Raw genomic sequence first — 12339 nt, forward strand, 5'->3', positions numbered from 1 at the left:
CAAAAGAGGTAAGAATTTAGCTAGATTTTGTTCTGAAGCTTTAGCAAATCTCTATGGAACAGATTTGTAATGATTTTTTGTAGTCATTTATTGTAATTTCTAATAAGCAAATGGGATTGATAAATAGGAAAAAATAGGGTACTTTAAAAAAAAAAAAAAGAGTCATAGTTTCTAGATGTAAGTTTACTTTTTAGAACAAATTTTTTTCCCAAAGTACCTTTCTGGTGATTCATTCATTCAATTGGATAGCAACTAAAATGCATAAGTTCAATAAGGTTATTTTTGTCTGGTTACTGTAGCTTGTTCTTTCCAATTGGTTGTTGTAGTACTCTTAAGTTTTAATCCTTTATGTTGCTGCTATTCATCAAGAGAGTTTATAGCATCGTAGTTACCATTTGGATTATTTTTCTAGAACATTCACTTATAAACAAACAAAGATGGCTTAATCAGAGTTTTGACTATACTAAACTTTAGATTCCAGCCATATTCATTACTGGTCCTTTTAAAAAAGCTGTTGAAACAAGAGAAGAAAATAATGGGACTCTTCCACTCTACATAGCTGAAAGGTTTAAGTGGATTACATAACTGAAGGTCACTGGATTACATATCAATCAATATCATATTATTCTGTCTTGAATGTTCACGTCTAGGTGAAATTTCCAGGTATTATCAGACAAAAATGGCTTTCCATCTTAACTATAAAAGCAGCTTTGTCGTAATGACACTTTTTTTTTCTAAGCCCGGAAGCCACTAAAAATAAATATAACCTGTTGGAGTAGCTAGGAACTGATAGTAATGAGCAAAACAAGCTATCTAATATTTCTAGGAATGTGACTTTAATCTGCGGTGTGGTGCCAAAAGCTTACAGCAAGGTACTCTGATAATGAGAAAAGGCCGGGGGGAGAAGCTGGCAGGGACACACACACTCAAAAAAGTGTTAAAAACAAGCGTCCTCACTATTGGGAAGACACCACAGACTTGGTGTCTGAAGCTGATGTCTATCCAGCTCAAGGTCCAAGTTAAGACTTCAGTTTAAGTGGAACTGAAATGGTGGGAAGTTCTGCCCAGGGTCTGGGTCACACTGCTAAGCTCAGGGCCCGTTCTCAGTTCAAATCATGCTGAATAAACTTCCAGATTGTCCTTTGGGATTCAGAGATGTTTCATCACTTTTTCCTATATTTCATATTACCATATATAAACTGTGCAAAGAGCAGGAAGCCTTCTAAGAAAAGGCGAAGATTCTCTAATGTTTCTGATGTTAAAATCTTACTCATCTTTTATATGCACAATTCTAAATAGTAATATAACCCCACAGAAAGAAAAACATCTTTTTTACACAGTGCCCATTTATTATTCTTGCAAATTTCAGCTGCAGAAAATTCATGTAATAAGAAAAAAAGAGCTATCAGCCTTGAAACTAAATTAAGCAGAAACCATTTGTTCCTTAATCATAGCTATTTGTTCTATATAAAATGTCATATCTCCAGCAAGACACCAGGGCAATTTTTTATGAAAGCAAAACACAAAATATATTATTGTTTAATGTTTTCTGGCTATAACCCAGTTTGTGGCTGCATATATTATCTAGATGTGTCACTCTGTTTACCATATTGAAAAAAAAAGCAGGTAAATCAGTCACACTGGATTTGAACTGTATGCAGTCTGAGCTATTTCCTTATGGCCCAGCACTCAAATATGCTTAGGTGAGACATTTGATTGACTGCTGGATAGAAATGGGGTTGTGTGATTTTTAGGCTTCTTTACTGCCCTCCAAAACATATATCAAGACAATTCTTCTGTACAGAGTGATTTACTACGTAGTTCATCTGCGCATTTTGCTGAGAACAGCACCTGAGAAAACTTCCATTCCCTGTTGATAACAGAGAGGCTACACTTTGTACTGATGAAGAGGTTGGGGTGCTCCACAGGTCTGTTGCTCAGCAGGTGCATTCTCAGTCCTATTTATACTACACTAGAACTATGTAGAAATAAGTCAGCAAATAACCACTGGAGCTGGCAAGTCCATGCAACAGTGCAGGCAGTAGTATTTTGGTCCTATTAGTGGTGTATCTGCTTGGATCTCCGCTTCAGTGTAAATTATCTGCTGAGGTACAAAGCTGTGCCGAAACAAGATCTTCCCAATAGTGAGGATGCTTGTTTTTAACACTTTTTTGAGTGTGTGTGTCCCTGCCAGCTTCTTCCCCCAGCCCTTTTTCATTGTCACAGTACCTTGCTGTAAGATTTTGGCACCACACCGCAGATTAAAGTCACATTCCTAGAAATATTAGATTACTTGTTTTGCTCATTACTATCAGTTCCTAGCTACAGTGCTTCTGGTTCTGGAGCAGGCATGGCCTCAGCTTTCTTTAAAGTTTCTGCCCTCTGTTGCATGGGGTAAAAGTGCTTAAATATCAGCCCTTATTTTATTATAATGCAGACAATGTCATGAGTGCTCTATGTATTAGTAAATAAACTGCCTTATATATATATCTATCTGTTGTTACACATAGAAAGTAATAAGCAGTATAGAAAAAGACTTTCAAATAGCTAAATAGGCCTTAATTTTGTTGATGAAAATGTTTCCTTTTTAATACCACATAAATATTTACATTCAAAATCAGTTTTCTTCATAAACTTATGAAGAATTTATTCTTCAGCTTCATCCTTTACAAAAGCATTAGAAGTTCATTTGTGTTTATTTTATCCCATGTGGCATCACATCCAGTAGATCTGTAAATCAGTTGTTTTTTTTCCCAGCTTTGTCATTAATGAAGATCACATTTCAAAAAAACCCGAACCTATTCTAGTCCTCGGAGTTGCAAAGAGAAGTGGCCTCTGCATAGGGTAAAAGTAATCATTACTGATAACAGTAATAAACATAACTGATAAAGCGAGGAGTTTCAAGTACGAAGCTTTTGGAGGAAGGGTGATAGTGGAGGAATATGCCTTCTGGAGCCCATTTTCCCTGCTACTGATGTTCTTTATCAGGAGAGGATGGCTGTGTGTGGCTTGTTCCGCCTGCCAACTGATACCTGATACAGCATCCTGTGCTGGGGGGCCCTGGCTGGCAGCCGAGCACCCGGCCCGCCGCTCACCGCCCCCCCCATCCAGCCGGGTGGAGGAGAATGGAGAAGGAGCAAGAGTGAGGAAAAACTGTGGGTGGAGAGAAAAACAGGGAAACCACAAGGCAAATGTTGCCAGGGACAAAACAGACTCAACCTGGGGAATTTAATTTCTTTTATTACCAATTAGCATAAATATTTAATTACGCCTACACTCAGTATACATCCTGAATTCTACCTGCTGTCCTTGAGAGTCTGAGCATTAGTGTCAAAGGGCCTTACAACTATTGTTTTTTTGGATTTGGGTTTTTTTTTTCAGTTTAGCCATGCAATTTTATACACTTTTCCTCTTTTGTACATTTTATCAGTTTCTGGCGGGCTCAGGAAACTAGGAGCTTCACCCTAGCTTACACCAGCATTTATTCTGAAGGTACAGCATTAATGATGTTATACTGCAGTGTATTTGGGCTACATGTGGAAAGGTATCTTACTTTGCATCAATGCTACTTATACTACATTTAAAGAGCCACTGCTCGCAACTAAGTGGATTTAAAATACTGCATTTGGTTCAGCTTCCATGTTTAAATTGTTTGCGGTCAGTGAGTATTTTCATTGAAAATGACCCACATTCTAATCAGACTTGCATACTTTTATAACAAGCATCTAGAGCTCAGTGTTTCAAACACAAGCTAATGTATCACACTTTTCTATATTTGTATATAAATTATTTAAATTTTATACGTGTATGTGTATATATAATTTCTGTGTTTATATGTGTGGAACAGGAACTAAAACATAAATGACATTATATTTTCGGTGTTGTGTTTAATATATGCTGAATTATTAAATTATCTTTGTGTATTCCAGAGGTTAATATTTCTGAGGATGTTTGAACCTATAATAAGACATCCAGAGCAACAAACAAGTATGCAAGTGACAAAGTTAATTGTATGTATTTATTTTCTAATTTAGTCTTTCAGTAACAGCTAGTTGATTAAAAAATCTGCTAATAGAATTTAAATATAAATGTGGTGAAAGTAATTCCTATATCTAATGTTTCTATGTAAATACCAATCACTAATCCTTAAATAGTTTTTGCTTAATCAAATTGCTTTTAGATTGATTTTGCATTTATTCATTTCACCCCAAGCATGCTCTCAGCATTTTATTCTACATCATGTTACTGAATCCAAGTGATTGAATCCAAACATATGACATAATTTGATTTAAATGTTGTGGAACTCTAAATGAATCCAATAGCTTTTCCCAACTAACTGAATGTTGCTTTCAAGACTGAAACTGTAGAAGGCAGCTATTTAAATATTAATTATTTTAAAGTGGACTTGAATCTCAGTATCACACATCTAACCTGTGAATGGGGAGTGTGAAAAGCATTACTATAGTAATTCTTAGAAACTGAATCAATGGTGTTTTCCAGTCTTTGGCTGACACTTCTGCTTGTAAGATCAAGTCCTCAGTTGCTTATCACTGCCAAACTTGAGATATTTGGATCGAAATTTTCTGTGCTGGGTGCCTGCCACAAGATGATTTTTGGGAAATTGCATCTAATTATTCAGATAGTTTTGAGAATTAAATCAGGAAAAAATATATTACTATGACTATGGTAAGAACAACTTATGCAAACTTTCAATAATAAGGGTCCTTTTCTTTAAAGGAGGGATTGAAAATTTGGCAATGCATTAGGGTTCTGAATTTTATTGCTCCTGTCCAAATATTGAATCTTCAATAATTTTTAATGCCTGTTAATGTTTGGTCAAATGAAAAAAATAACCCACCTGCACTGAACATCATCCAGTCTTATATGGCTCCTACACATAACTGTTCTGAATTAAATCCATGAAGTAACTAGGTATGCACTAGTCCAAGGCAGAAAGAGTTGGGCAGAATTTTCCAAGTAAGTTCTTACTGAGATTTGCAGTGGGCTGCTTCTTGGGACATACACAAAGAAACTCGGGGGAAAAAAAAAAAGAAATCAGCTGGCTTTTTTAAGAGATGCCATGGTAGGCTTGGATAGCTTAAAAGAAAAACAGTGTGGCTGCCACAGAAAGCACAATGAAGACAGTACTATGCTGTTACAATGGAACTAATAGTAGACTGACACAGAAGTTCAGTATGGTAAGGACTGGGATTGGCATAGCAGCATCAGGAGCAAAGCTTATGGGGAATTTGAATAGCAACAGCTGCTGGGGTGAATGAGATTTAACAAGAAGCCAGGAAGACATGCTGTCCTGGGCTGGACAGTCAAGTACCAAAAGGTGCCTGACAGTACTCTGTGGCAACTAAGTGCCCAAGTTTTGTTCCTGAGGTTTAGCCCCAAGGAATACCACCAGCACAGATCAAAGACAGGATCCTAACCTGGGTCCTTAGCCAGAAGGCTGTATATTGGCATTTCAGCACTACAGTATCTGGAACTAGAGTCCTGGAAGAAAGCTGGGAATTACTTTATAGCTAGATTTTTAGTCAGTTTTAATTAATTTTACTGACCTGTCACAAAACATGTTCACAGACTTCAGCTTCTTCAAGCCTTAATTAATATTTCTTATGCTACAGTTAATTTGTCAAAGCTGTACACTCTCTGCCCAACATAAGTAATTTTGGAAATATGAATTTGCACATTAATACTTTCTGAGTTTCCTGCTAGCGTTGACACCTTTCACCAAACCCACTATTGTAACATGTAAAGGGACCTTTTTCATTTACCCCAAAATGGAAGTAGCTGGACTTTTAGGAATTTTTATGAATGTGTTTATTTTCTATGATAAATTGATAGAAGAGTGCATAAATTAGAATGAAGGCATATGAAAGGCAGAGAGTTTATTTGGGTATGTAATTTTAGCACAAGGTTTGCTCAGTTCTCATGATGTAAGCTTTCACAGAGGACTTATATGTTGGTTTTGGCTGGGATAGAGTCAATTTTCTGCATAGTAGCTAATATGGGCCTATGTTTTGGATTTGTGCTGAAAACAGTGTTGATACAATACAGGGATGTTTTCGTTATTGCTGAGCAGTGCTTACACAGAGTCAAGGCCTGTTCTGCTTCTTACACTACGCCACCAGTGAAGAAGTTGGGAGGGGACAGAGCTGGGACAGCTGACCTCAATTGACCAAAGGGATAATTCCATACCATATGACGTCATGCTCAGCATATAAAGGTGGGGAAGAAGAAGAAAGAAGGGGAGGGATGTTCAGAGTTATGGCATTTCTCTTCCCAAGTAATCATTACAAATGATGGAGCCCTTCTTTCCTGGAGATGACTGAACTCCTACCTGCCAATGAGAACAGGTGAATGAATTCCTTTTTTTTTGCTTTGTTTGTATGCATGGCTTTTGCCTGACTTATTAAACTGTCTTTATCCCAACCCATGAGTTTTCTCACTGTTACTCTTCCAGTTCTCTCCCCCATCCCGCCATGGGTGGAGTGAGTGAGTGACTGTGTGGTGCTTAGTTGCCAGCTGGGGATAAACCATAACAGTCCTTTTTGGCATCCAATGTGGGCTTTGAAAGGTTGAGATAACAACAGATCTGACCAAAGCATGTTAAAATAGATTTGTTATATACATTCATTATATTAGTTTAATAGTTGCTGGTCACAATGTTGATTTATTTGTTCTCATAGTTGTTGTGCTAGTTCTCAGAGTTGTCTTATGTGACACCTTACTTGCTGTATATGTTCCCAGTTGTGCCGTTTATGACCTCTGGAACCTTGATGAAGGTTATCACTTTGCTGTACTGTGTAGCCCTACTTTATGATATGATAAAAGTACTGGTTGTGAGACTCATCTGGTATTTGTACTCAGCATTGTCATCATCTCTGTACTTCAGGAACCATCTCTTGGAAACTATTAATAATTACCCTCTTTACCTTTTGTCCTTGGAGAGGCAATCTATGGGGGACGTAATGTGGAACACTCCCCCATTCCTTCACCTTCACATTCCCCAGGCAACATGCTGGAGCCTGGCCCATGCTTACCAAGCCCTGTTCAACACTGTTCAGTACCCTCAGGGGGAAGAGAAGGTCTCTGGATCTGACAACAAAATGACAGGCACTGAGGTCACTCCAACCCCCGCAACAGGCACTGTGGCTACTACAGCCCCAGTGACAGACACTGCGACTACTCCAACCCTGATGACAGGCACTGTGGTTACACCAACCTCCACGACAGACATTGAAGCTGAACCAGAGAACCAAGCCGATACTCTATCAGTCAACCCTATACACAAGAAGAAATATTGGAAGCAAAAGTCAGCTTGTTTAGTAAAGGAAGAAACTTACTAAGGGAAGAAGTGGACAAAGCATACTACTCCAAAAGAGGGCCATCACAAGAACAAGAGAAGGAAGAGGCAGAGCCTATAAACAAGGTGGTAACCACTTGATCCCTATCTCTGAGTGAGCTGCAAGACATGTGAAAAGACTTCAGCCTTTTTGACTGTCATCCAGGCAAGCATATTGTCACCTGGCTGCTCTGATGCTGGGATAATGGGGCCAGTAGCCTGAAATTAGAGCGTAGGGAAGCCAAGCAGCTGTGACCCCTTTCTAGGGAATGGAGCATTGACAAAGACATTGCAAAAGGGGCACAAGTTCTGCGGCTCTGGAGGAAAGCAACTCCTGTCAGGTGTGAAGGAAAGGTATCCCTTCAAGGAAGATATATGTCACCCAGGACCACCATGGAGAAAGATATACAGTACCTGAGGGAATTAACCATGCTGGAGGTGATTTATGATGATCTGAACAATGAGCAGTTATCCAAAGATGCAGATGAAGTCCAGTGCACACGATCCATGTGACAGAAGTTTATACAGAGCACATCTTTGTCCTATGTCAACTTGTTGGCAGTAATGACTAGGAAAGACGGAGAAGGACAAACAGTGGATAAATTGGCTGGCCAACTCTGGCATTATGAAGAAAGTCTCTCTTCTTCCCTATAGGCCTGCATCTCGGCTGTGGAGAAAGTATCCAAGAAACTGTCCCAGAAGATCCAGCAATTCAAAGAGGTTATACCCCACTCCCCACCTGTACGGATCAGTATCTTAACTACTAGGAATAAGTGTTCTCTGACTCAAGAGAGAGGATATAGTGGGTACACACCACAGGCCACTCTGTGGTTTTATCTGTGTGACCATGGAGAGGACAGGAGAAAGTGGGATGGAAAATCTACCTCAAACTTAGAGGCATGGGTATGTGAGCTGCAAGGAAAAACAATCACAAAAGGGGATTCTTTCAGGAAAATTGCTGCTCTAGTTTCCAGTGGGCAGTTCCCCAGACAGAGTAGAAGGGCTAAGCTTACTTCTGATCTTAAATAAAGTGACTTCTGATTTGTATTTACAAGAAGTGAGTAAAGAATACTATGACCAGGACTAGAGGAGTCCTGCCACCAGCAGGAGGTGGTGTGGACTGGTGTCCCCCTTGGAGGAAGGGGACAACCAGGTTTGTTGGACTGTCTGGATTTGATGACCTGGCACATCAGACCCATAGGAGTATAAGGATCTAGTAGACACCGGTGCACAGCGTACCCCGATGCCATCAAGCTGTAAAGGGGCAGAACCCATCTGTATTTCTGAAGTGACAGGGGGATTCCAACAGCTGACTGTATTGGAGGCTGAAGTGAGCCTAACTGGGAATGAATGGCAAAAGCACCCCATTGTGACTGGCCCAGAGTCTCTGTGCCTTCTTGCTTTAGGATACCTCAGGAGAGAATATTTTAAGGACCCAATATGGTACCTGTGGGCTTTTGGTATAGCTGCCTTGGAGATGGAGGAAATTAAACAGCGTGTCTACCTTGCCTGGTCTCTCGGACCACACTTCTGTTGTGGGGCTGCTGAATTTTGAAGAGCAGCAGGTGCCCATTGCTACCACAATGGTGCACCAGCAGCAATATCAACCCAAACAAGACTCCCTGATCCCCATGCATAAGCTGATTTGTCAACTGGAGACCCATGGAATGACCAGCAAGACTCGCTCACCCTTTAACAGCCCCACATGGCCAGTGTGAAAGTTTAATGGAGAGTGGAGACTGACTGGCCTGAATGAGGTCACGCCACCACTGAGCGCTGCCATGCCAGACATGCTAGAACTTCAATATGAACTGGAGTCAAAGGCAGTCAAGTGGTATGTCACAACTGATATCGTTGATGCATTTTTTTCAATCCCTTTGGCAGCAGAGTGCAGGTCACAGTTTGCTTTCTCTTGGAGGGGGACCTAGTACACCTGGCATCAACTGCCCCAGGGGTAGAAACAGCTCTATCATTTGCCATCGACTGATCCAGATGGCACTGGAACTGGGTGAAGCTCCAGAACACCTGCAATACATTGATGACATCATCGTATGGGGCAACACAGCAGAAGAAGTTTTTGAGAAAGGGAAGAAAATATTCTAAATCATTTTGAAAGCTGGTTTTGCTACAAAGCAAAGTAAAGTAAGGTCAAAGGACCTGCACAGGAGATCCAGTTTTTAGGAATAAAATGGCAAGATGGACGTCATCAGATCCCAATGGATGTGGTCAGCAAAATAACAGCTATGTCTCCACCAACTAGAAGAAAGGAAACACAAGCTTTCTTAGGTGTTGTGGGCTTTTGGAGAATGCATATTACAAATTACAGTCTGACTGTAAGCCCTCTCTATCAAGTGACCCAGAAGAAGAAGGATTTCAAATGGGGCCCTGAGCAACGACAAGCCTTTGAACAAAATAAACAGGAGACTGTTCGTGCACTAGCCCTTGGGCCAGTCCAGGCAGGACAAGATGTTAAAAATGTACTCTACATCTCAACTGGGGAGAATGGCCCTACCTTGAATGTCTGGCAGAAATCACCAGGGGAGACCCAAGGCTGACCCTTAGGATTTTGGAGTCAGGGAGACAGAGGATCTGAGGCTCGCTGTACTGCAACAGAAGAAGAGATATCAGCAGCATATGAAGGGGTTTGAGCTGCTTTGGAAGTGGTTGGTACTGAAGCACGGCTCCTCCTGGCACCCTGACTGCCGGTGCTGGGCTGGATGTTCAAAGGGAGGGTTCCCTCCACACATCATGCCACTGATGCTACATGGAGTAACTGAGTCGCACTCATCACACAGTGGGCTCAAATAGGAAACCCCAGTCACCCAGGAATCTTGGAAGTGATCATGGACTGGCCGGAAGGCAAAGGTTCTGGAATATTGCCAGAGGAGGAGATGGCGCGTGTTGAAGAGGCCCCACTGTATAATAAACTGCCAGAAAATGAGAAGCAATATGCCCTGCTCACTGGTGGGTCCTGTCACATTGTGGGAAAGCATCGGAGGTGGAAGGCTGCTCTATGGAGTCCTATACAAAAAGTCACAGAAACTGCTGAAGTAGAAGGCGAATTGAGTCAGTCTGCAGAAGTAAAAGCCATCCATCTGGCTTTAGATATCGTTGAATGAGAAAAATGGCCAGTACTTTATCTCCATACTGACTCATGGATGGTGGCACAAATGCTCTGTGGGGGTGGCTACAGCAATGGAAGCAGAGCAATTGGCAGCACAGAGGCAAACCCATCTGGGCTGCCATATTGTGGCAAGATATGGCTGTCCAGGTAGAGAATTTGGTTGTAAAAGTACATCATGTAGATCACACAGAATCACACACAGAATCATTAAGGTTGGAAAAGAGCTTTAAGATCATGCTTATGTACCCAAGAGTCAGGCCACTGAAGAACATCAAAACAACCGTGAGGTGGATCAGGCTGCCAAGATCAAAGTGGCTCACCTGGATCTGATTCACATAAGGGTCAATTATTTATAGTTTGGTGGGGTCATGACTGCGGGAGAAAGATGGACTTCACAACTCTATGAGAGTTATATTCCGAAGCCGTTTATTGTCTTGTCTGACTCCAATATATATCATAATCTTTGTTTAGTCACTGTGCACACACTCATGATTGGTTACAGCTTGTTACACACATTATTGCAATTCGCTATATACAGAATATCAGGCGCTGTCCATGCGCCTCTCATACAGTCAGGATTCGCTGCTTGCAGGTGTTCCTGTACTCCTTTGCTTCTTCTTAGTTGTTTACCACAGCTCCTTCTCCTCAAGGCTGAGCCGTGCAGATGTCCATCTGTTTACCAGCTTCTCAATGCCACAGCCCCTTCTCCTTAAGGTCGAGCCGTGCAGATCAACACCACAGCTCCTTCTCCTTAAGGTCGAGCCACGCAGGGTGATCCCAACACATGACACCTCAGGCCATCAAGGAAGAGATGCAACATATAGATGGGCTCATGATCTAGGGGTGGAGTTGACCATGGACACTATTGCACAGGTTATTCATGAATGGAAACATGCACTGCGATCAATGAAGCCAAGCAGTTAAGGCCTCTCTGGTATGGAGGACGATGGTTGAAATATAAATATGGGGAGACCTTGCAGATTGGCTATATCACACTCCCACAAACCCATCAAGGCAAGTGCCACATGCTCACAATGGTGGAAACAGCTCTGGATGTCTGGAAACATACCTTGTGCCCCATGCCACTGCCTGAAACACTGTCCTGAGCCTTGAAAAGAAAGTCTTACGGTGGCATGAAACCCCCGAAAGAATTGAGTCAGACAATGGGACTAATTTCTGAGACAACCTTATAGACGCCTGGGCCGAAGAGCACAACATTGCAGTAGGGATTTGGTTTTGGGTGAGAATAGCCAATGATTTCAATTGTATGATGTTAACTGCTATATAACACTGTATGTCATCACTACTATGGTTGCTATATGCCATATCAATGGTATCACAGTAAGAATCACCCAGATTAATGAAGAATGAATTTTGGTGAAACTGAGCAAAGTGCAGCGATGATAGAAATGGACAAGTGCAGAGGTGATGGAACCAGAACTGGCTTCAACATGCAACTATCCAACACCACACACCATCTCTCCTGCCCTGAAGGACTGTTATGACAGACAGAGACCAAAGTCATGTGCTAAGGAACTAAATGGACATTTTAGAGATATAGCCCACAGACTAAGGGAATGATATCTGTGTGTATATATCAAAAGACAAGAAAGTTGGTGGTGATTAATTAAGATGTATTGGAAAGTGTGGGACCTGGGCATGATGTAGATGGTACAGAATAAGGGGTGGATATTGTCCTGGGTGTGGCTGGGATAGAGTTAATTTTCTTCCTAGTAGTTGGTATAGGTGCTGTGGTTTGGTTTGGGATGAAAATAGTGTTGATAACATAGTGGTGTTTTAGTTGTTGCTAAGCAGTGTTTACACTAAGTCAAGGACTTTTCAGTTTCTCATATTGCCTTGC

This window comes from Phaethon aethereus, assembly GCF_964289735.1.
Source record: "Phaethon aethereus genome assembly, chromosome: 2".
Classification (NCBI taxonomy): Eukaryota; Metazoa; Chordata; class Aves; order Phaethontiformes; family Phaethontidae; genus Phaethon; species Phaethon aethereus.